Source organism: Cygnus olor, chromosome 2 (genome assembly GCF_009769625.2).
Source record: "Cygnus olor isolate bCygOlo1 chromosome 2, bCygOlo1.pri.v2, whole genome shotgun sequence".
NCBI classification, from domain to species: domain Eukaryota; kingdom Metazoa; phylum Chordata; class Aves; order Anseriformes; family Anatidae; genus Cygnus; species Cygnus olor.
In genome coordinates this window covers 111,986,404-112,008,965 of record NC_049170.1, presented here as the reverse complement: position 1 = coordinate 112,008,965, position 22,562 = coordinate 111,986,404, and the positions used below count along the sequence as shown (strand labels likewise).

Below are 22,562 nucleotides of genomic sequence, written 5' to 3'. Positions count from 1 at the left end.
GGAAACTCTGACTCTTCCTCTCAGGCACTCCTACCGCGGGGTCCATGGGGCTCTGTCCCATTTGTACCACACATTAATGACCTGCTGGCTGGCTAGCAGCACAAAGGCCAAGAGTTACAAGTACGCATATGTTTGTAAGTGCCGCTATACATAAGCAATAACCTGTTTGATATCAGAGTCACATCATTACGAAGTCAGCTTTCTGACAGCATTTGCGAGGTTTGAAGGCTAATTCAGCACATCTCTAATTTGCAGCTTAAATATCTGCCAGAATGAAAGGTGGGGAAGCAGGGGGAAAGTATTAAATTTAGCTGTGTAAAATAATTCATGAAACAAGAACACTGCTCTTATGATTTGGCTTTTGCAACTGTCAGGGCTCTTGTCAAGTCACAGCTGGAATGCTGCAGATTTACAAGAACAATAGAATTATTTGGGGGAGGAGGTGGGGAGAAAGGAGTAACACGCTATTTGCAGCACTTCAGCTAACACTTTGACACAGGTTCTCTGGATCTTTTAAAGTAACCACGGACACTGGTTTAAATAAAGCAAAACCAACACTTCTAATCCTTTACCAAAGTTTGCCTTGAATCTTTTCTCGGAGCAGCAAAAATAATCTATTGACTTTAGAGCTGGAACCAGAAAAACAGTATTGTTTTTGACCATTGTGAAGTGTCTTTCTACACAGCAGTTGGACGTGGTGAAGGAAAAGGAGGCTACTGTAATGAAATAATTGATGACCATTTGTATTATATTAGAGCTCCAGTTGTGGAGCAGTGCCCCACTGCAATAATTATCATGAAAAGGCAGAACAAAGACAGCTCCTGATCATGGGAGGTCTCGGTCTGGTCTCTAAGCTCACTGACTCGGTTATCCTCCCTTAAACCTTCTTACTACTGCCTACTCTTACTTGAAGAAAATACACTGATACCTCTGCAGCTGTAGGCAAGGAGTAAAAGAACACCATGGGGACACCTGCTTTCACAGACCCTCAATCAAACCAAGAAAAGGAAGCCCTGTAAACCCAAACGAAGGAATGAAAACTAAAATACAAAGAATCAGCAGTCCTCTTCAGCGTCCAGAGGCTCAAAACCTCTTGGCTGGACCAAGGAAGGGTGCCAGCAGCATTGAAGATGCAGTGACGTGGAAGTTGGTAGACACTAGTAGCAAGAGCACATACATCAAATCCCTGACGCATTCCTATACCAAGAGCTATCTCACTTTCTGTTATTTTTCCTCATTATTCAACCTAGCTAGACTGATACATACAATGATCTTTGTGCACATACCATACATAAAGACAACTTCCAACACCTACACTGGAAGAAGCTGGTGGTTTATAGCTTAACATCATGAGAAACCCTGGACCCATGATAACTGATATCATATCACTGGACTTCAGCCCTGGAGTCCTGGGCATTATTCACATATGTAAACAGAAATATAACAGAGGGCCAAACTGGAAAGGAACATAGGAATTCAAATACACAAACAAGAAATATTAGCTACTTCTTATCTACTTTATGAGAAAGTAGAGATTTTTTTTTTTTCCTAATTGCTCCTCAGCTTTACTTGATCTATTTTTCTTCAAAGATATTTCAGGTTAATGCCTTGCAGGCTTTTCTTTCCTAGGAAGCTACTCTGAGAGGACTTTTTCCTCAGAAGTCTTGATCTTTCAGACCTTTATACCTGCGTTTAACTCAACACGTAAAAATCCCAGTTGTAGGATCGTTTGTGAAGAGACAGGCATGCACGAAAACTCTTACAGGATCTCAGATTCACTAGGAAAAACTGTATAGTTGTCAAGTTGAAAATGCACAATACTGAATCATGCTGTCAAGAAGCTGACACCTCCACAATGCTTTGTATCTTACTACCCACTGGTGACTTTTTTTTGTTTTTAAATGTTTCATGAGCCTCTCTCATGAACAAATGCTCTTGGAAGAAGAATACATGAGACGTCGCCAGCTGACTTCACAAACATATCACTTTCTGAAACATATACAATCAAGGGCATTATTTTAGATGTATCTATAGATGCCTTACAGTATTTCAGCTATAACAACCAGATGACAGTGTTATTTCTGCACTGTACCCTGTAGTACCTTTACAGGGCAAATTTGCCAGGCAAATTGAGCTACGCACGTTTACTATACTGTTTTAATGCAACACAGACCAAAATAGAAGATAGAAGCTTTTTCTCAGTTGAAGCAACACTATTTTTTTTGGTCTAGACTCACAGGCCTTAAGGGAATTGAGAGCAGCAGCTCTGAGCATTGCTGGAAACCCCTAATTCCTGAGGAGCACACACATTGTGAAGAAGCAAGCAACCACTACTATGTCAGTTAGCCCAAAGTTTCTGCTTACTAAATGCCTTACTAAGAGTTACACGCAGAATCTCATTCTAGTTCAATGAATAGCCTTAAAATAATCTGGAAAAAAACCCACAGTTTATAATTGTATGTGAATACTCCAGAAAGGTGAGCAGGCATCACTCAAAAGGAATGATACTTAACTGGGGAGGAAGAACAGGGAAGAAAATATAATTTACTTTCACTGTTCCCAAGAACCAATGCATAGAATTAGCCTTTTTGGGGGGAGTGGGGAGAGGTGGTATACAGATCCCAGGGAATAAATGCTTAGATCTTGCAGACTGCTAGATCTAACTAAAGCAGCAGCCCATTCCTGACTTGGGCACATTAAGTTACAGCAGAAGCCGCCTGATCCACTCTAGTATAAATTTGCACCATATATAAAGTTCCTCACGTGTATAGGGCCTCTGCTGTGTAATGAGGACACTGACACAATAAATAATTTTAAACACAAGTTTAATTTTAAGCTCAGTGCAGGTTAAATGAAGTCAACAAGCCTTCCCTACAGGTTAGGCATAGTGGGTTGTTTGGTATGTTGGATTAGGATGTAAGTAGCATCAGGTGGACAGCCACCACCTTATTGCTGCTCCTATTATCCAAAGCAGAAGAGGTACACTTAATTTGCAGAAGTTTAACCACACAAGAAGCAATACAGTGCAAGCATTTAACATCATTAAAGAGATAGTTGTAGCAGAAGCTATCCAAATCCAGTAAGCAGTAATAAAAAAGCTACATAATCCTCCACCTAGCAAGGTAGAGAAAGAAAAGCAGTACCAAAAAAGTCTTGCTTCAAAGATCTAGTTTTCAATTATCTCCACTATATCATAAAGAGCACCAACTCTGAGACATAACCAAGCTCTGCCAACAGGAAAAATTTCCAACTAACATGACAAATCACCAGTCAGGTACCCACCTTCCAGTAACCACACATTGTAGCTTTACTGCTAGGCTAGGCTGCATTTCTAGAAGTCCACCCATTGACTAAAGACAAGAGTTCTAAACTGAGAAACCTAGGTCCCTAGATCTTCACTTGTGTTCAGCTACACACTATCTCACGAACACAACAGAAAAATAAATGTTTATTACAAGGATATTATTCATTTCACATGAACAATTAACCCCAGCTAGTGGGTCTGTTTTTTGTTACTCCCCCCCCATTTTTAAGTAGGATGTGCCCTATTGTTTCACATTATTCATCTATAAACAGCTATGTACAATAACAAAATATATGCATTGGATTAGAATTTTTAAGATGTAGATCAATAAAAATAAAAAAAAAAACACAAAAAAAACACAAACACTAAACCCTCTAGGCCTCTATAGAGTAAATTAAAGCACTTAGTGAAAGGAAATACTGGCATATACAAGGGCTTTGAATTTCAAATATTCTTCAAGAACTTATTAAAATGAGACTCTACTGCTGAGAAAGAGACAAAATACAACCATATTTCTTGGTATTTCCCTCACAATTGCAAAAGAAATAGTCATTACATTAGCTTAGACTCAAAGTCATTTTCCCATTTTTAATGCCTTATGATTATTACAGGTTTCTAAACTCCCCAAGAAGGCAGCAACTCATATGAGGGATCTATTTCCGTTCCAGTTTTTGTCTTTTTAGCTGGTTGCCAATCTAAGAGAAATATACTGGGCTTTACCCTATTTGAACCTTCATGGTTTTAATGCAGGGTTTAGTCTATGTTGCTATAAACTGTGTACATGAAGACTGGCATTTGCATCTCCAACAGATTCGGATCCCAAATTACAAACAGATGTGCTGAAGCTCAGATCCCTTCAAAATAGCTTTCTACTTGCTGGTCAAAATTCTGAGCAGAATATCCCTTTTGCTTATTTAAGGGAACTAGTGAATACTCCTTTGCAAAACTTGTGATAGCATCATCACCGGTAACATCTGCCTGGGTGCTGGCTGTCCCAGAGTCATCACAGCCTTCATCCATTGAAAAAAATTCCTCTCTTATCAAGGAGCTCAAGCAATCTTCCTCAGCTGGGAAATTCTGTTGCGACAGATGCCTTCCAGAAGCATGATTTGTTGAGCAGGCCTGCTCGGTACAGTCCCTGACCCAACATCGAGGTGGTTCACGCTGCAACCGATGGTTGTCAAGCCCAGCCAGCAGTTGCACAGCCTTTCCACTCTCTGTCACTGCATGAATTAGAAACAGCCCCAAGGGACGTTCACCAGCAGAGTGTGTGCTGGTAGGTGGGGCACGGCTTGTAAATCTGTAAGCTATGGAAGACACGAGAAAGAGACCAAGCTAAACAAACCCATCAAACACCCAAAACCAAGAAAGCATGTCCCCTACAACACCTGATCACTAAATACTTTAAGTCTCTCATACTACTTCCACCCCAAGCCTTTGAGGTGTACTGTTTACCCCAAGACTAATATGATTTGTGCATGGTCAGAAAGTGAAGCCTTCAACGAGCAAACAGGAACGCTGTACTCCATTTCAATGGCCCTGGCCGGCTGCCACCCTGAGCTCTCTTATCTTTAGGACCTTGTTTCAGTTGTGTTACATGCATGCCCACGGAAAAAAAATCAGCTTCAGCAGCACCCAGCTGGAGCCGAAGTCACATTAAACTCATCCTCCTCCCTCCCTGTACAGCCACCCCCTTCTTGCTGGTCACCTTCCATTGCCCTGGTTTCAGCTATTTCTTTCCATGCCGAAGTCAGCTGCCTGCATCCTCTTTGGGATCTATCTGGCTGGGATCTATCATGCTGCTGGCTCTGGCTATCTGCTTCAGCAAGAACAGGGAAATCTCTTGAGTCATCCCGATGAAACATTTTGTTGGGTTCCACCTAAAGCCAACAGCAAAGCAGCAAAGAAAACAGGAAACTAGTGAAGAACTCTTAAAAGACAATGGGAAGCAGGTTCTAGAAACTATAAAAGCCAGACTTATCTCTAATCTAGCAAAATAAAAAGGAAGCCACAACGATAAGTCTTACCTTATAGTTTACCCCTAACTCTCGTGTGAAAAAGACCTTCTTTCTTCCTTATTCCTCAATATTTCTTCCTTATTTCTCAATATTCCTCAAAATGGCAGCTCCACCACGTTCCCGAGGGAGGGGAAGTGAGACCAGAAGAAAGAAAACCCCCTCTGCAGGCGGAGCTAACACAGCACATGATCATTTCAATCAGCACAGCTTTTGCAGGCCTAGCTAAACGAGAAGCCTACGACAGCTGTGTGTGATAATTGGGTCTTAAAGGAATCCAGCATGACTGAGTTTCTTCAGTCCTCAAAGAAGCAAAGGAAAAGGAAGGGTGAATTTCTCCCTTGGCTGAGCCATGATTGGCATAGGGACAAGAGAGGGACAGAATAAATAGTTTTTACTTCTTTGTAATAGACAAAAATGTTTTATCACACTAAGGCTTTCTTTCAGTTGTATCATTATGTGTGTATCTCTGCTCCAACAACCAAAGTAGGTACTTTTCCCTGTCTTCCTAATAGCCCTATCTCCCAGATTTTTCTTCCTTCTGGACTGTATGACCCTTGTATTGCCCCTCTTAGGTCCAATTGGATGGCAGATTTTCACGAGCTTAAGTGTTTTTTAAGCTTGTTTTAGCACTCTGTGAATTCCTCTGGTGCTTTTTACAACCCTTTGAGGACCATGACACACAAATGGAAAAAAAATAAATAAATGAAGGCCTAAAGTAAAAAGGTGGCAAACAATTTTTTTGCACAACTTTCTGTGTCCTAGGTGCTGTATGAAGAGAGAAGGCAGCTCTGAAAGAAAGGAGTAAACCAGAGAAAGTCTCATCTGTTTTTTTATTTTTTATTTTTTTAACAAATGTCAATTTGTGTTTGAATGAGCAAAGCTGCCAATGTCTGTGAATGGCAGCCTCTTTGTACAAAGACCCACAGACTAAGATACAGTCCAAAGTGTATGTGTGGGGATGTGCTTTCTAAAAGTACTGAAAGCTGGATGAACTTCTTCCAGCCAGATGCTGGCTGCTTTGATATTTATGATTATAATCATCACCTTACAACAAAACAGTGGTAAACCCTGGGTTAGAAATGCAACTGCACTGGTAAATCTTGTGTTTTCTCTTTGTCATGTTTCAGAAGTAGCTAATGAAAAGCAGACTTACTAAATGACTTGCACCAGACCACAGTAAGCTTGCTCAGTTTCTGGCTTCCGCTACGTACGTGTTCAGCAATAAAATGCTTCTTTCCCTTCCCGATCTGTCAAAGGCAAGGGCATCATATCATGAGTTAGCGCTGGGGGAGTGGGGGAGGGCAAGGAATGGTGGCCCAGAAGTTGAGGTGGGCGAATGCTTGATGATCCAGCTCATATGACCTAATAGACTGTGTCACTGCCTTTGGGAAATACAAGCCTCTTGACACATGCCCTTGGCTGGAAGGTCAGAACAGAAAAGCCCAAGCTCAGTAAATGAAGCCCTCCAGCTGAGAAAAATAATCCAACCCTGGATTGGCAAAAGCACTTCCCCACACACACACTTTTTTTTTTTCTTCCCAAAATTTCTGACTTGATATGTTGCTGTAGTGCACTTCACATCTGATTAAATTAGTCACATTGCATTATGCTGAATCAAATGTGACGAGTTGCAATGGAATGTGAACAGTGTAAAAAGATGCACTGGCATCACATAGCTGCTACCTGCTTCTGCCTCACATTGCTGTGTTAGCAGCAGGTAAGGGAGGCATACAAGGTCCAAATCCTCCCTGTTATTAAGTCATGCTTTTGCAGCTCATCACTAGGTTCTTCTGTGTTTACTTAACTTTGCATCAAACTAGTAATCAGCTACTCCTACTCTAAGAGACTCCATTCTTTCTCCTGCAAGTCCAGCACGCCTTCTTGTGATAATAGAGAAGGACGTGTCTAGTCAGGATTCAATCCATCTCCTACAAGCCTTCTGGATACAGTAACTGAAAGAATATTAGCAAAATGCTGGATGTATAGACAATTGCAGCCTACAGAGAACAGGGAAGAGGCATCATTTTATTGCTTATGTGCATACTCTGAGTATTATTCTTGGGCTTACACCAGGAATTACACCATCAGGAAACTCTAAACTGTAGCTCACTGACTAAACACCTCCTGATAATCTCTTATCAGCACAGCTCTTGGTGGGTTCTGCAAGGAATTAAAGCTACTACACCCATGTAGAGCACAGAGAAGCTGTTAATGTCACACTTCACCTTTCTTGGGGTAAATGCCCACTGCCATGCATGGCAGGGTAGACAGATGGAAAGCTCAACCTAATTTAATCTGGACTGGACTCTTGCAAATATACAGTCCAATTTGTATTCATTGTGGACTTGATGTTTTATCTGGGATTCTTGTAGAACAGCTTGAAAGAGGTAAGAACAGCTTTATGAAGAGGGTCAGATGAACTATCTACCTGCCCAAGAGCCCCTAGCTCATTGCCCTTTTTCTTCTATGTTCCCTAGATGTCAGTAACAGTACCCAATATACAGCAAATGATTGAGTCCTCCTATGAAAGTATTACCTATGCTATCAGTAATGCCATATTGTTGAGTAATCCGCACTAAAAGACCAGAAATGGGTTGTGCAGAGGAGGGGAGAACATCTGTATTATTGTCTCTACACATAACCTGTGCTAGAATTTAAGATACAGCAGTCAAATCATTTACATTAAACCTTCCAATATCCTCCTGGCTACATAGCTTATTCTATGCAACATATTTTTCATAGATTAGATAATGAAATATATTTGATAAACTATGGAGGCCTCTCTTTGTCTTAGTCATCTGAGGATGTAAGTTTTTATGCTATAATTACAAATCACAAACTTTTTCTCTCAAGGAGTACTGTGTTTTTATTACAGTGCTGGAGGTCCTTGGCTCAGGAGTTTTGGTGAGCCACAGTGTAGCAGAAAGCTCTCCCTACTTGGACAAGGTTCCTGTGATTGAAGGAGTTTAACTGAATGGATGAAATGGGGACTTGCACAACCCAGGACCATGATGTTCTACATGAAGCTGAAGAAGTAGGTTGGTGTAGCAGTGAGGCTTCAGTAACTTGGTGTCAGTGAGTCTGGTCATAATACACGCACTGACTACCTTGTGTTCCTTGGGGTAGCAATGTACTCTTCTGTGTTTTTCTCACACCATTCATTTTTCTTGTCCTGAGGAGAGATGGACAATTTTTGACAATACTTGTGGTGTACATCTTACAGTGGAAGTCCTATTACCTAAGGTTTCTGGGTAGTATATTGTCAGATAAGTACACAGCTACTATATAGCTGTGAGAACAGTGTGCAGGCTTTAAAAATGAAATTTTATATTCACATCTCTTAACCACAACTTACTTTTTCTGGTTTTCAGATGTTTTCATATCCAAAAGTGTTCAATCCAAACAAGAGTCCAAATTCATGTTCCGAATGTCCTGTGACAATTTTCAGAATTCATTTTCTCCCCGTTTCTAATATCAGTTTAAGCCAGGTATCCACAATAAGTGGGAAAAGTATGTCATTTTACTTAATAACAGATTTATATGCAAAAATCTGAGTTTGGCTTGAGAGCATGGCTGTCTAGCTAAGAACTTAATATATCAGGATGCCTAGTCCTATAGACCTTATTTGGGAAAAAAAAACACAGTCAATTTCCAAGGAGTCAAGCCCACTAAATAATTCTAGATCTGGACCTGCTCTCCTTTGAATGCTTTATAGCAAAAGCTGTAGCTGACATGGGATATGTTTCTTTTTACTTCTCCCATTCCCTGCAATCGGCTAGTTTTGAATAATTTCCAATGTGTGGTCCAGAAAAGGAGGACCAGTCCCATTCATAGCTTGCCCTGGCTTCCCTCTTCTGTCTTTCTATCTTTTCCTCTCATTCAATTCATACATATTTAGCAGATGAAATGAATACCAAAAATCTACTGTGTTGTAATTAATGCACGTATGTAAAATCAGTGCCTGCATTGCTGACCTTTCCATTTGTCTAGATTTGGCTGCGTATAAAAGAAGTTGCTAACACAATTTTCCATAGGTAATGAAGTGTTTACGACTGTACTGAACTGTAACACCTTCTGTTTTCTGGTGGACAAACAAAGTAAGGAGGATGGTGATTGCTAAAGCAGGTCTGGATCTGAGCTACCCTGGGCAGTACATCTCCAGAGGTTTGAGTCAGTTCCAGGACAGTTAAGTTGTGCTCACAACACTCCCTGTTCTGGACTCTGGAGACTTGAAAAAAAAAAAAAAAAGACATTAAATACTTGGTTATATACTTGTACCCACAGTATGTCTGTTGGGGAGCAAAGTGTTGATGTTTGAAGCAGGCTGAAGAGGACATGTCCCCGCAAGAGTATTCTTGAAGGAGGAGAGATAACATGTAATATTATTGCATATAACAGTGTTTTTGGTTTTAGAAAATACCGTTATCAGCTCCCTGTGCAGAGTAAGGCCCAGTTTAAGGCTGCTGAAAAGGGAGCAATCTGGGGCTGCACAGCACTGCTGCTGTAACCTGTTCTCTAGCTCAGACATGAGTTTCCTCCAAACCATGCAGAGCTTGCACCAAAGTCATGAACAGTACAAAAGGAACTGCAAGGTAGAGAGCATATCTCACGTTGATCTTGAACTAGAAACACTATTGCCTTCCACCCAGGCCATGGATGAGCTTACCAGCCAGCATCATCAAAATGCAATACCTCCCTACTTACCCCCTTACCTACTTACCTTTTTACTGGGTATAGCCATGGATGGGGTTAGTCCTATACAATAATGTATGCAGACCTTCCCCGAGGCTTAGCAAGAAAGATTGCACATAGGTGGACCAGCTGGACTTTGGCTGGTCACAACTCCACAGGAACCTGGCATTTGAGCAGCTGCAGTCTGAGCTGGTTTGGGATTTATGTAATTTACACCAGAGATTATGCTGGCTCCAATCCAGGCCAAAATCTGCGAGGAGCAAAGCCAAGACACAGCCTCTGTTATTCTCCTACTTCATGAGATACATCCATACTCACTGGCCAGGCAGCAAAGATGAGAGATCTAACACTGTAGTAGCAGTAAAACTCGGGTTTTAAATGCCATTCAGACATTTGATTTGCCTAAAGACCAGTTTGTGTATTTCAGCACCGGGGAAAATAGAGGAGTTACAATTTAATGCTGAAATCACTGGAGTGGAAAAGCTGTGATGTCCCTCTTCTTCTTCATCCCCTTGGTGTAGGCTGGTAAGCAAGGTGCTCCCCAAATTTTTTCAGAAACATGGGCACTCACCAAACCCGAGGCTGTTTGGGTGTCTTCAGGCATTAACAACCCTTGTGCGGCAGAGACGCATACAGGTGAGCCTCTACCTTTGTAGGCAAGGTTTCCAAAGGAAGGTTTCCAAAAAATGTGTAAAGTAGGACCACTGTAAAAACAGATAGGGAAACTAATGTTTGGTCATCCCTGAACTGGGAGAGGACTGCTGCCTGCAGGAGGGCTGGGCTGCATGGGCTGTAGTTAGGCCTAGCTAATATGGGGACAGACATTTAGCGGTGCAGACATCCTGGACTTCCTGAAGCCAAGAAGAAACGAGGGAGAGAGCAGCTCTTCCAGGAGGCACTTCAAGCCCACTAAGATGTGGATTGCTGTCTGGGAGCTGTCTCTCCGTCCTGGCTCCGCGCTGGTGGCTGTGGCATGACAGGCTTGGTGAATGCAAGCCTTTGGGCTCAGACATGCTAACAAGTTACTGCAAGGTAAGGAGGGACTATTAGGAAATAATCTCAGTGAATTTATGCTTCAGAAAGACACCCGGATGTCTATGTACTTCTGATGCTCATCTCTCCTAGGAGCTGCCTGATGTCTGATAGCCCCCCCGGGAGTCATTTTAAAGACAAATAAGGGTTAGCACCGGCTCTGTAGGGGCACGGAAGCAGAGGCAATGGCAACTAGGGATGGCACAGGGCCACAGGGTGTACCAGAGATGGACTGAGGATTAACAGTTGGGACTAGCTATCTCTTAGCTCCCCAGAGAAGCCTCCACCACTGCGTGCCCCAGCCGAGCCCATGAGACAGACATCCAGGTGTGCAAAAAGGCAGCTCCAGAAAGGAGACAAATACTCGCATAGGGCCTTGGTCTTGGCACAGCCCTTTCCTAAGGCAGAGGAGAGAAACTAAGAGGAGGAAATCTGGGTCAGAAGAGCTTCTCACAGTGCTCAGCGGAACCTCTAAGCTGCCTCTGCGTGCCGGCAGCCCTTCACCTGTTACCGTACGCTTCGTGCTTATGAAGTACATAATAGCTTTGCTGGTAGATATTCAGCCAACATGTGGGGAAGTTCTTCAGCTTCTCACAGCTAGGCTTCGAAAGAGAGCACAAGCTAATCTGCCAGATATGGAATTTGCATATACACAGACTTTAATATCAAGTGAGATGCACTTTGTGTGAACTCTGTAGCTCTTATACAGCATTTTCAATTAATATCTGTTCACTGGTTTTAATAGGTTTCTCCCATGATGTTTACAAGACTGTATGGCCTCTCTCTTTTGACTAATTAACACATCTTTAAATTCCTTTGACTACAGCTTTTCATTGTTTGGTGAGTAATACTTTGATTTATCAGGCTTTAGATCCAACTATTTGGGGGGAGGGATCACATGTTCATTAAAAAATAATCTTTAATATGCTGTCTTCTCATAGTAAAGCTATGCAGCAAGTCTTCAGTATGCCATTCGGTATTTTAAAAGCTGCCATTTTATTTGTGCTTTAATTTTAATCGTGTCACTTCACTTCATGTGGGGAAACAGGGATAAATGATTTTGCCAAAGAGATGATGGCTCCACCTTCACTGCATCGGTCTGATTCTGCTGATAAGAAGTATACAGGACCATGGAAAATAGAGTTGCATTTGTCCCAGAAGCCTGAGCACTACTTTGTGATGAAAACAATCCTTGCATGAAACTTACAGGAAAAAATGAAACAAAGCAAAAACACCAACAACTACAGAACAAACAAACAACAAACAAAAAACACAGGATAACATCCTGTGCCATCTACCACAGCTTGTGTCAGCAGAATTGCTGAAGGATGATTGGAGAGCCAGTTTTCCATACTGGAAAACCTACTCACAGCCTTTACAAAAACACTGGATTAACATGTGATGCCATCAAAACAGAGCTCCCTGCTCCACAGTTAGAGAGGAAAGCAATGCCTAATTTTCCTCACCAGGCACCCTCAATACTGACCACATCTCTGATTTTTTCAGAGTGTACCTGTGTTCTCCACAGAGTGACTGTTCTGGAACCACATGGTCAACTGTGAACTTCTGTCTCTTTTTAATTCCTCGGTTCAGCACCCCTGTGCTACGTTAAAAGCTTATCCAAAAGAGTAGTCAATTAAAGTAGGTAGCATAGATCTCTGTAAGAGGAGATCTTTGCTTTAAGGGGCAATAAAAACTTAATTAAAAAAAAAAAAAAAAAGAAGAACACACAATTGGTATCTGATTTAGCAGCCTTTGCAGTGAATGAGTAAGTTCACAGCATACAGCTATTTTTTCAGGTGGACATCACTGACACTTGGGAGTCATATTTTTCATATTTTCTTTGCTATCAAAACACTAAGAGATTTCTTTTTGAAACAAGAAAAAATAAAGCTGACACTCCAGAGAGAGTGAAGAGGACAGTCTGTCTCTTCTAATCCTTGTGTGGCCTCTTGAGTTTAAAATGTGCAACAGAGTGGTCCCAGAATCTTCAAAAACAGACTCACATATCAATATTCACTATTAAGTATATTACTACTAGGTAAATTGAAATAGATTCTGAAAGAATCTGTTTTACAATACACTAAATATTACTTACAATGCATTAAGTATCAGAGTGCTTACACATGAAGGTAAAAAAGCAACAACAACAAAACCCACTAGCTAACACTTTTTCATTGTTTTATTTCCATAGTGAAATTTACCTCCCCACATGGAGAAATAAAGAAAATAGTAATATAGCTCCCTAAATATAGTTTCCATAATGACCTTATAATAAGCAAAGCTGGTGGCCTCATGTGTTATATAGTTCTATTAAAAATAAAAATGTGGCTGCTTATTAACTTGCCATACCCAGACATTTTTGCTGAATTTCTCAATACCAGGTGTCTACCTAACCTGACTGGTTTTAAAAATCTGTGTCAAAAATTTTCAGCCATTTTCTAAACTAAATTAGAAAACCAGTGAAGATATTGTTCTTCCCAAATTTAAAACTTTGGTAGCATTGTCTTTGGTACTTTCTTACTTTTAGAAAGTAAGGCTACTTTCTAAGGCCTTAAGCTTCAAAACAGACATCTGATATTTGGCAGGGAGTGACCTTTCCAATCAGAGGTAATTTACCATGCAAACCCTTCAAAACACAGTGAAGCGCCAAGCTTCTGAAGAATTTAGGAGATTCATGTCTCAAGATCTGGTCCCTGCTAGGCATGGTCCAGCCAAAGACCAAGCAGGATTTTCTTGAAGTTTGCAGATTCCTGGCACGGATGGGCTGGGGCTGGGTCAAGGCTCAACACGAGCTCCCAGAGGCTCTTTCCTTCCATGTTCATGGTGGAGTCCCGGCAAGGTGCCAGCAGCCTGGCTCAGCAGTGGCTGTCCTCGTTTTCCTGTCACATTGGGAATATCAGAGCACTCAGAGCTGTTGATAATCCTAACAAGAATAGTGCTTTGAATATACACAGTCTTATGTATAATATATGTGTACATAATCACATATATGCACACTATATAAAGCATTTATATATTATAACATTTGTATGTGTATACACAGTTGCTGATTGTTCAGAAAAATCAGATTCTTGACACCTCAAATTCAGTATTTGAAACTCTTGAATACTTTTGATCTTCATTTTTGTGCACTTGTATTCACCATTCATAAAGCACAGTCAATAGTATTTCCCTATTTTATTTCGGTGTTGTGAAAATAAGTTCCTTAATGTGCATGGCCATCCAGTACTTTAGCAAGGAGTACCATAGAAGCATCCACAAGGAGATGAAGAATTTATTCTTCAGAGCAAGATTTGAGTGTTGTGAGGTATATAAAACATGTGGCCACACCAAATAGCTAAAAGACAGTGCTGTATAGCTGTTCATTCCTGCAGGCACTGAATCCAGCAAAGATCCTGTGGAAGAAATAGACTTTGATCAGCTAATGAAGTATCTTATTTAAACATGATATTGACGCAATGACAGTCTGAATTCTGGATTTGAGATCTTATGAGTGCTTGCTTTTGCATATTCTTTTGTATCTTGTATTTTATAACATCACTTTAATTTTGTGCATGTGATACAATCCAAAGCATGAAGGATCACTTTGGCAAGCAAGCACTGCCATTCATCTGTACTGTAGAATTAATTTCATTCTGTGTCTGCTGAAAACAAAATGTGATGAACATTCTCTTTTTTTTGCGTGCCAGTGTAAAATGACATTTAACATAGGAGATAACTACAATTAAAAAAAAAAAAAAAAAAAAAGAATGGTGGAAGAAATGAACAAAAGAAACAGTATGCCCAAGGAAGTACTAGTTTAGCCTTGCAGAGGGCTGAGAAGAGCTATTGAACAATTTCATTATCACATTCTTTTCAAAGAAGGAAGACTCCTGCTTTCCTATTTCATGATAATTGGATGAAGAAATGTGGGTGGGAGCACAATTAATTGCAGAATTTTGATGAATTATTTACTAATTAAGGAGAGAAACAGGATAGTATGGGCTATATTACTTTGATATGAATGTTCATTTTATTATATTATTTATACACATGCGATTGTTGCTTTTATTAACTAAGAGGTTAATCATTTGAATGGGATGCTTTGCATTCTTTACAATTACATACACCAGCAAATTGGCTAATTTTATGTGAAAAAAAATAACCTAGCAATTTTTCTAGTACTTATCTGTATGGTGCAGTTTAATAACATTTTTGCACTGTGTAAAATGAATAAACCAGCTGGTCTCATGTTTTGGCAGCAGCACTGCACATTGCAATGTGGCACGCACAGGCCCAGGAGCCCTCTTTAGGGCTTAGGCACACTGCAGAGGTGATGACACACAACTCCCAGAGGGGTGGAAGATGAACCTGATGATGCACTGAGTCTCCAGACAGGCTGCTTACCAGGCAGGCTTGAGGATGGCTTCAAAGGTGGCCGCCTCATTTTTTCGGCAGCTGGGAGTGCCATTTTGTTCTAGGGGTATTGTTTCCGCAGCGAACTAATCACTGTCTAGACTGGATGAAATCAAACCCGTGCTGCTGTATGCATTGCGCCCTGGTAGGGCGGCAGACCCAGGGAACCCCTCCTGCACTCAGCGGTCGAGTTTCTGGAGCTGAAGGACTGAGCCTGTTTGCTACTACAAAACTTCAATGTCTCCATGTGCAGAGCGCTGGTGCCATTCATTAAGTTGTCCTCGAGCCTTTTGACCCATACCATCACCCTGACTAATGTTGCCAAACCTTTTGATGACAACAACACTCTCGGTCTGCTCCCCAAAAGCACATCCAGTTGCTCAGGCTTTTGCAGAATGCCAAGATTTTGTGGGATTGATACTGTTCAGACAGAATCAAAACAGTGGAGCATGTGCCTGCAGGAAAATGATTTTTCATCTGGACAACTCTTCATATCTAGATCACCTCACCAGAACTGCAGAAGAGCCTGTACTCTAGCAGTCCATACCATTTATAATTTTTTTTTTATATACATACAGATTGTTAAAAAATAACTGAACATATGGTCTCCAGACAGAAACACCTACCTCTATTAAAAATATATAAAAATACGAAGGAATCCCTGTTCAGAGTCCTCATTCACATGCTCCACCCTTTCTTCCCTGATGTATGAAAAGCCATTGATATGTAAACTTCAGTTGCTAGTCATTAAAAAAAAAAAAAAAGTAAAACTGCATGGTTTGGGTTGGTGATGTAATAAGTCATTTAATGATTTTCATGGATTTAATGGAAAAATATACCTTATTGTTCACTAGAGATGGGGGATGGGAGGTTAATATACATTTTGTTTTAGATATGAATCATTTTGGGAACATTAATGGATTTTTTTTTTTCAATTGTAACCACATGGGGTTTTATTAAATTTTAAAATGAAAAAAAAAAAAAAAAGCAGATGGGGCAGCCTAGCCGTCTAGCTCATTGTTCACATCTTCATAACACATCGCGGTGCAGCCAAACCAAGCCTTCACGACTGCGGCCCTGGGAAGGCCCGGGCCCAGCAGTGAAGGAAGCCACGCTCCAGGAGCAGACATTTTCTCCCTTTGTCAAACTCTTCCCTTCTCAAGGCAGCATAGGAGAGCTCTGGCCAGCACAGTTGTCGTATGTGGGCATCTTTCCTTTGAAACATGTTACTGGGACACAGCTGAAAATTACCCAGGAGCTGTCAACAGCTGAATTCAGGAAAATAAATAAATAAATAAATTTTTAACTTGCCCCAAGCTGAGGTGACTGAATTTCCCCACTGTTTGCTAACCATATTCTGAAGAAGACATGGGTCAAACATCCAGTGTGCCCAGAACACAGAAACTAAGGGGTGAGGAAATAATGGTGATAGTAGGAGAGAAGCACATTCTGTGTTGCCCAGTCATCCAAGGAAGAAAGCTCCCTTACAGCACAGAGGCATGACAGAACTCCTAATTGTTATTAGGTTTGGCTGAAAAAAAAAAAAAAATCAGTGTCAGAGGATATCTCTGTACTTTGAAAGAGCTGTTCCAAACTGACAAACAGAGCACACACATAAAAACGAGAAATAAAAAAATTCTTATGGAACAGAAGTGGAAAACCTTCCATTTTGCAATGTCTAAATGTGCTAAGGAAAAACGTAAGTGCTGACTATACTAGGAATATCTTTCATGGGGCTGTGGATGTGAAATTAAAAGAATTTATTCAAATGAATTTTCTTTTACCTTGCTGAAATGCTACATTTCAAAAAGATCACATGAAAAAGTCCATCAAACCTGACATCTCTCTCCTAAACGTTTACTCATTAACAAATCCATGTTTTGTTTTGTTTTGTTTTGTTTTGTTTTTTGATGGAAAATCCACCCTTCAGAACTTTTTTTACTTGCCCCTACCTTTCTGTCGCAGAAAAGCCGAGCCCCCAGCCTGGGCTGGGAAGCAGATCTGTGTGCGTGGGGCACGGGCCCCCCAGGAATGGGCACCGCCAAGCAGGAGAGCCAGGGAGGTCTCATCCCCTCAGGCACCTCCGCTGATGTTTTGCACAACCTGCTCCCTGGTTTGGGGGCAGCAGCACGCTGACCTTTCCTTCCTGGAGCCTCAGCGTGTGGTATTGCAGCACAGGGGCGGAAAGGTGGGGGGTTGTTTGTTTCAGAGATGTGCCCCCAGTATGCAAGGATCCAGCCATGCAACTCTCTGGTTTTGTGGTCTTATTCAGCTCAAGGCTCCTCTTAAAAAGGAGTGAGGAAAGTACCAGTATGGGCTGAGGCACTCTCCTAGGAGGAAAATCAAGGCGGCATGGTTTTCTGAAGGATGTACTCACACACTGTGAATCCCGAGGATGCCATCTCACTTTTTTCCATCTCTCCTAGCTTTAAGAGTCTTGCATTTGCCTGTGTAAGTGCTGCATTGGTCAAACGAACCCTCTGTGACACTTCGGCGTGGCTGGGCCAGCTATATCTGCACTTTTTAAAATGAAAATTTAATAAAAGCCCATATGGTTATAATTAAAGAAAAACCCATTTACATTTTAAAATGCACACATTTTATTGAAAACAGCTTACATAAACACATCTGGAACACAGCTTTAGATAAAAAGCATATGCAGGGTCTGATCCTGTTATTGCTTATGCTGGAGTAAGTAAAAAATGACTCCATCAAAGTCAGTTCACAGGTGTAAGGCCAACGGGAGATCAGAATCTGACCTAGGGCCTTTCCTTTCAACAAACATAATATTGCCAAGTTTTGCTTCGATCTCGCAACTTGGAAGAGAAGGGAACCAAAAGTTTATAGCCCATGTGAAGAGTTTTTGTATTACGAATGACTGAAGTTTATAGAAAAATTGTTTCCAATGGTTAGAGCCGGGGTTCCACTCTCCACAAAAGCAGACAGAGAAGCAGGCACTGACCTCTCTGCTCCAGCAGGTTTTTATTGAGAAGTCTGCACTTCCAGGCAACGTCCAGATTTCTCCCATGCTCTGCTACAAGCAGTCCATCTCCCATTCTGTCTTTCAGAGTCAAAAAGAAAAGTAACTACAAATGATCACGTGGGCTCTCAAAGTGCATTTTCATATAAAGTGTCTATTTTGCCATACATTTTTCCAAGGGCTTCTTTTCTGCTTCAAGGATGGTCCATGCACAGATGAATGATACATATAAATAAAATGCCTGAAGCTCTATAGATTAAGAACTGTTAGAGAGGGCCTGGGTATTTGCAATATTTATTGAAACAAACAGGCAATACAATCTCTCAGCTCTGATCAGAACAGGACCTCAGCAGTGACAAAACAAAGCAGGCAGATAGGTACACTGATTTGCAATAGCAGGTAGCTCAGGATTAAATGTAGTCCCCTTTTTGGGAGAATTCCAAAAAAGTCAACCAAAACATTAGGAGAGGGAGTTAAACATGCAGCATATAGCATTATGGGACACAAAGCACATTTAAGACAAATGTAGTCCTTATTTTTTGTCATGTATATGCTTTGCATCTAGCAGGGCAGTAAATTAAAAACACTTCACTGAGGTAATGGCAGATAATTTATTCTGCTTTTTCACACTGTTTTTAGCTTCTGGACATGGGAGGAATGGCTCTCCCTCTGCAGTCAGTGCTCTCTCTTTTCCAGTGGGATTGGTCTCTCTACTGACCAGGGGTCTCTAAAATGCCAGATTTATAATTTCATAAGAATGCAAAAATGAAAGCCTTGCAATGCTGAGTGGGCTGTGTGTTTTTGTATGTGTGTGTACCTCACTGTGCTGAGCCAGGCTTGGTCTGTGCCATGTCATGGCCAACAGGAACAACGCGTGTACTTGTACACTTCATTTAATCCACTGTTAGAATGCTGTAATTTCTGGGGTAGAATATGGCAACCAGCTAGCAGTCCACCACTACATTATGGACACTGGAGAGAAACCTTGTACCTCATATTAAAAGCTCAGGGTGAATATGAGGGTGGAAAGAATTAGTTGCTCAGACTGAAATCTGGTCCTGAGACTAAAGCTACCATCTCCACCTTTAGAAGCATGCCATGGGATCCTTAATGACCACAGATGGTCAAGACCTCAGTTTTATGTCTCATCTTAGACAGACAGAGCAGCCTTTATAGATCTAGATGGAACTAACTGCTGGCAAAAGCTGAAACTTTTACATTTAATGAAACTGAGGATCTAAGAGTAAATAGCAACTATTGAACTTGTTATGGACAAACCTGGAGTCTGATTAAGTCCATGGAGCATTCACTAAAAAAAGGAAGCCCATTGTGGTTTACTTGTCAACTCTCCTTTGCTGTTAAAGAAATCACTAAGTTTTGTGTGGGCTGTGGACACAAAAAAAAAAAAAAAAAAAAAAAAAAAGGAAAAAAGGCATCTGTTCTGCATACCAGGACTGAAGACTGTGCACTTACAGCAAAACCTGTAAGCTACATCGGGAATAAACTCCTGTGGGACTGAGTATCTCGGCTGGATACTCACCTGACAGAAACACAGTTCAAAACAAGATATTTGGCTTCTGCAGTGCAATCACCTTGATACTGTCATTAAAACAGCATAGTGTGCCCTAGGAGCCCTCCAGGGCAGAAGTCGTAGCCTAGAAGCTGCAAGGTGAGGGATGACTTTCAAGAGTCCCTCTGCCAAAGGAGTCACACGTCTTTCCCTTGAGATCTGTGAGATAACTTTCATGCTACAACAATAACATGTGTTATGTTAAACAGCTTTAGAGGGCAGGGCTGTATGGCAAGTCTGACAATGCACGCAGACAATCCAGGAGAAAAAATTAGGGTTTATTCTTTAGGTTCATTTCCTGACCCCATTCCTCCCCCCTACCTCCCCCCCCTCCCCCCCAACAACAACAACAAAATAATCACCATCCTGCTTCAGGTTGAGATTTTTAATTTATTTATTTATGCATTTATTTTAATAATATGGGGTAGGGTTGTCATAATATTGGGGTTTTCTTCTGAGCTGGGCCTGGCTGTATTGACTACAGACCCTCTAATCTTGCACAGTTTGCAGGCCACTCTACAGCTCTGTGATGTTTTTGTGCTTTGCAGTCATTTTCTGCTGCTCCTCTGCCAAGCTCTGCAATTAACTGGAATGTACAAACATTTCTCCTGGGTTTGACGGGAGCAGAGACCTGTCTGTATGCTGAAGGTCATGTGAGAAGTTTCGGCAGGGTGCACTGTCTGAAGCGACAGCCTCATGACATCCCCCTTGCAACCCAGTGTGCTCATTCTAGATGTTTTTTGACCAGTTTGGCTGCTCTCGGTGTTTATTTTGGAGCTGGAAACTATACCCAAAAGGCGAGCGGTGTTTTTACTGCCCAGTGGGAGGCTGAGCCTGCGAATCGGATCTGATCTGACTCACCACTGTAGGAGAGAAAACAAGCACATCCTGAGGCTCAATTCAAGTGTGGAGTCCTTACCTAAGCCCCCAGCCCCAGGGAACTCCAAAACCTAGGGTCTGGCAATCCTTGAGTGTCTGAAGAGCTATCCAGAGATTTTTTCCTATGTGATCAGAGTTTCAGCAAGGACACTTCCTATAGCAATGGGGAAAGATAAGGATTACTTGGATTTTGTATATTACATGTAGTCTGAAGTAGTTTTCTTTGTAAGCAGAGTGTTTCCCTTATTTTTTATTGTGCTTACAGTTCTGGTTTATAATCCTTTTTAATTTTCCTTATGCATGAAAGCATATGTTGGAGGTTGTACAGTGTATATTGACCGATCTTACAGGTCATTTGAAAGGTAAGTTACTAGGAATTATTTGTGTCTAACTCTCACATGTGTAAGGGCAAAATAATTCCAGTGAAAGATGTTGATATTGTCTTGTAGCAAAGGAACTACTCAGGGTTGTGCATCTTGGCCATCAGGCCCTGGCAAGGGGGGCTAAGTTTGAAATGCTCAGCTTTACCATCTGTGCACTTCTGCCCTATCTACCACTGGCCTAAAAATAACTTCTCTGTCTTTGTTAAAGCAGTCACACATCTAAATATAAGAGTAACTATAAAATGTTAAGCATATTATTACTGTTGAGCACATATAATGTTGACTTTGAAAGTGAAGCCTATTCACTTTTCACAGTTCAGAAAGATGATATTGAGAGAAAACCATAATAGGGATTAAATGAGGATAACATGAAAGCTATGAAGGGGGCTCCAAGGGAAGTGCTGCTCTTTCCCCTCAGTTATGGACAAAGGAGGATGACAAGCACAGCAAGATTAGCAGAAAGTCATATTTTAATGCTGGAGACATAAGATAAAGGCTCATCTTAAAACAAAACAAAACAAAACCCAACAACAGGAAAAAAAAACACTCTAGCCATTAGGATGAATAAAATGCTGGATTCATAAAAAATAAGGGTTCCCAAACAGGAAAAAAAAATCAACCCCATTTTTTTATTGAAATATTTAGTCTTCTGCTGTTCTGAACATGGAAGCTCAGAGGTTACATATCAACAGACAAGCTTTCCACATGTAATTAAGAGGGTAGACTGGTTCCAAGATGTGATATGACAGACATGGTATATTGCCGAATATTGCACAGGGTCTATTTTGTCTTTCTAAAAACTGTACAGTATAGCACTGAACTAGTTTTGCTCATCCCTCTGATGGATACAAAGTGCAAAGTGGTATCCATATGGCCCTATGGAAGTATAACATCACATTCTTCTAGCTTATACAAGTTTAATGGCACTGAATTAGCATGGGCTGCCCTTTGGTGCTAATTCTTTCTGCACTCAGGGGGTTAAAGGAGCTTCATACTATCCAGATGTTCAGTGGCTCCTGCAAATGAAAGATTAGCAATTTTTGCAACTGCTGCTCTTTCTTCTGCTCCCTTTTTAAAGCTGATATTTTCCTTAAGAACTTGCTTAGTATCTGAGTCAGAGGAATCTCTTCCCTGAGGTAAATCAATCAATAGGTTGCACAAGAAAAGGAACAAAATGTAGAGGAGGCAGGCCTGAGTTGTATTAATTTGTTTACAAGAATTGCCTTCTAGGGACCGATATATTTGTCCCAGGGTTTCATTTTCCTCTGTGAAATAGAAATCAAACACAGCATTATTTCAGGGATCA

At 41.1% G+C, this 22,562-nt stretch overlaps 1 long non-coding RNA gene across 1 annotated transcript; it reads right to left on the bottom strand.

The window, feature by feature from the left end:
* Window positions 1-2,808: 2,808 nt before the first annotated feature.
* LOC121066553 lies at window positions 2,809-5,508 on the bottom strand. Its single transcript, XR_005817822.1, has 3 exons — window positions 5,332-5,508; window positions 5,013-5,184; window positions 2,809-4,611 (listed from the first exon to the last, which is right to left on the bottom strand). It is a non-coding gene; the product is annotated as an uncharacterized LOC121066553 (long non-coding RNA).
* Window positions 5,509-22,562: the final 17,054 nt, after the last annotated feature.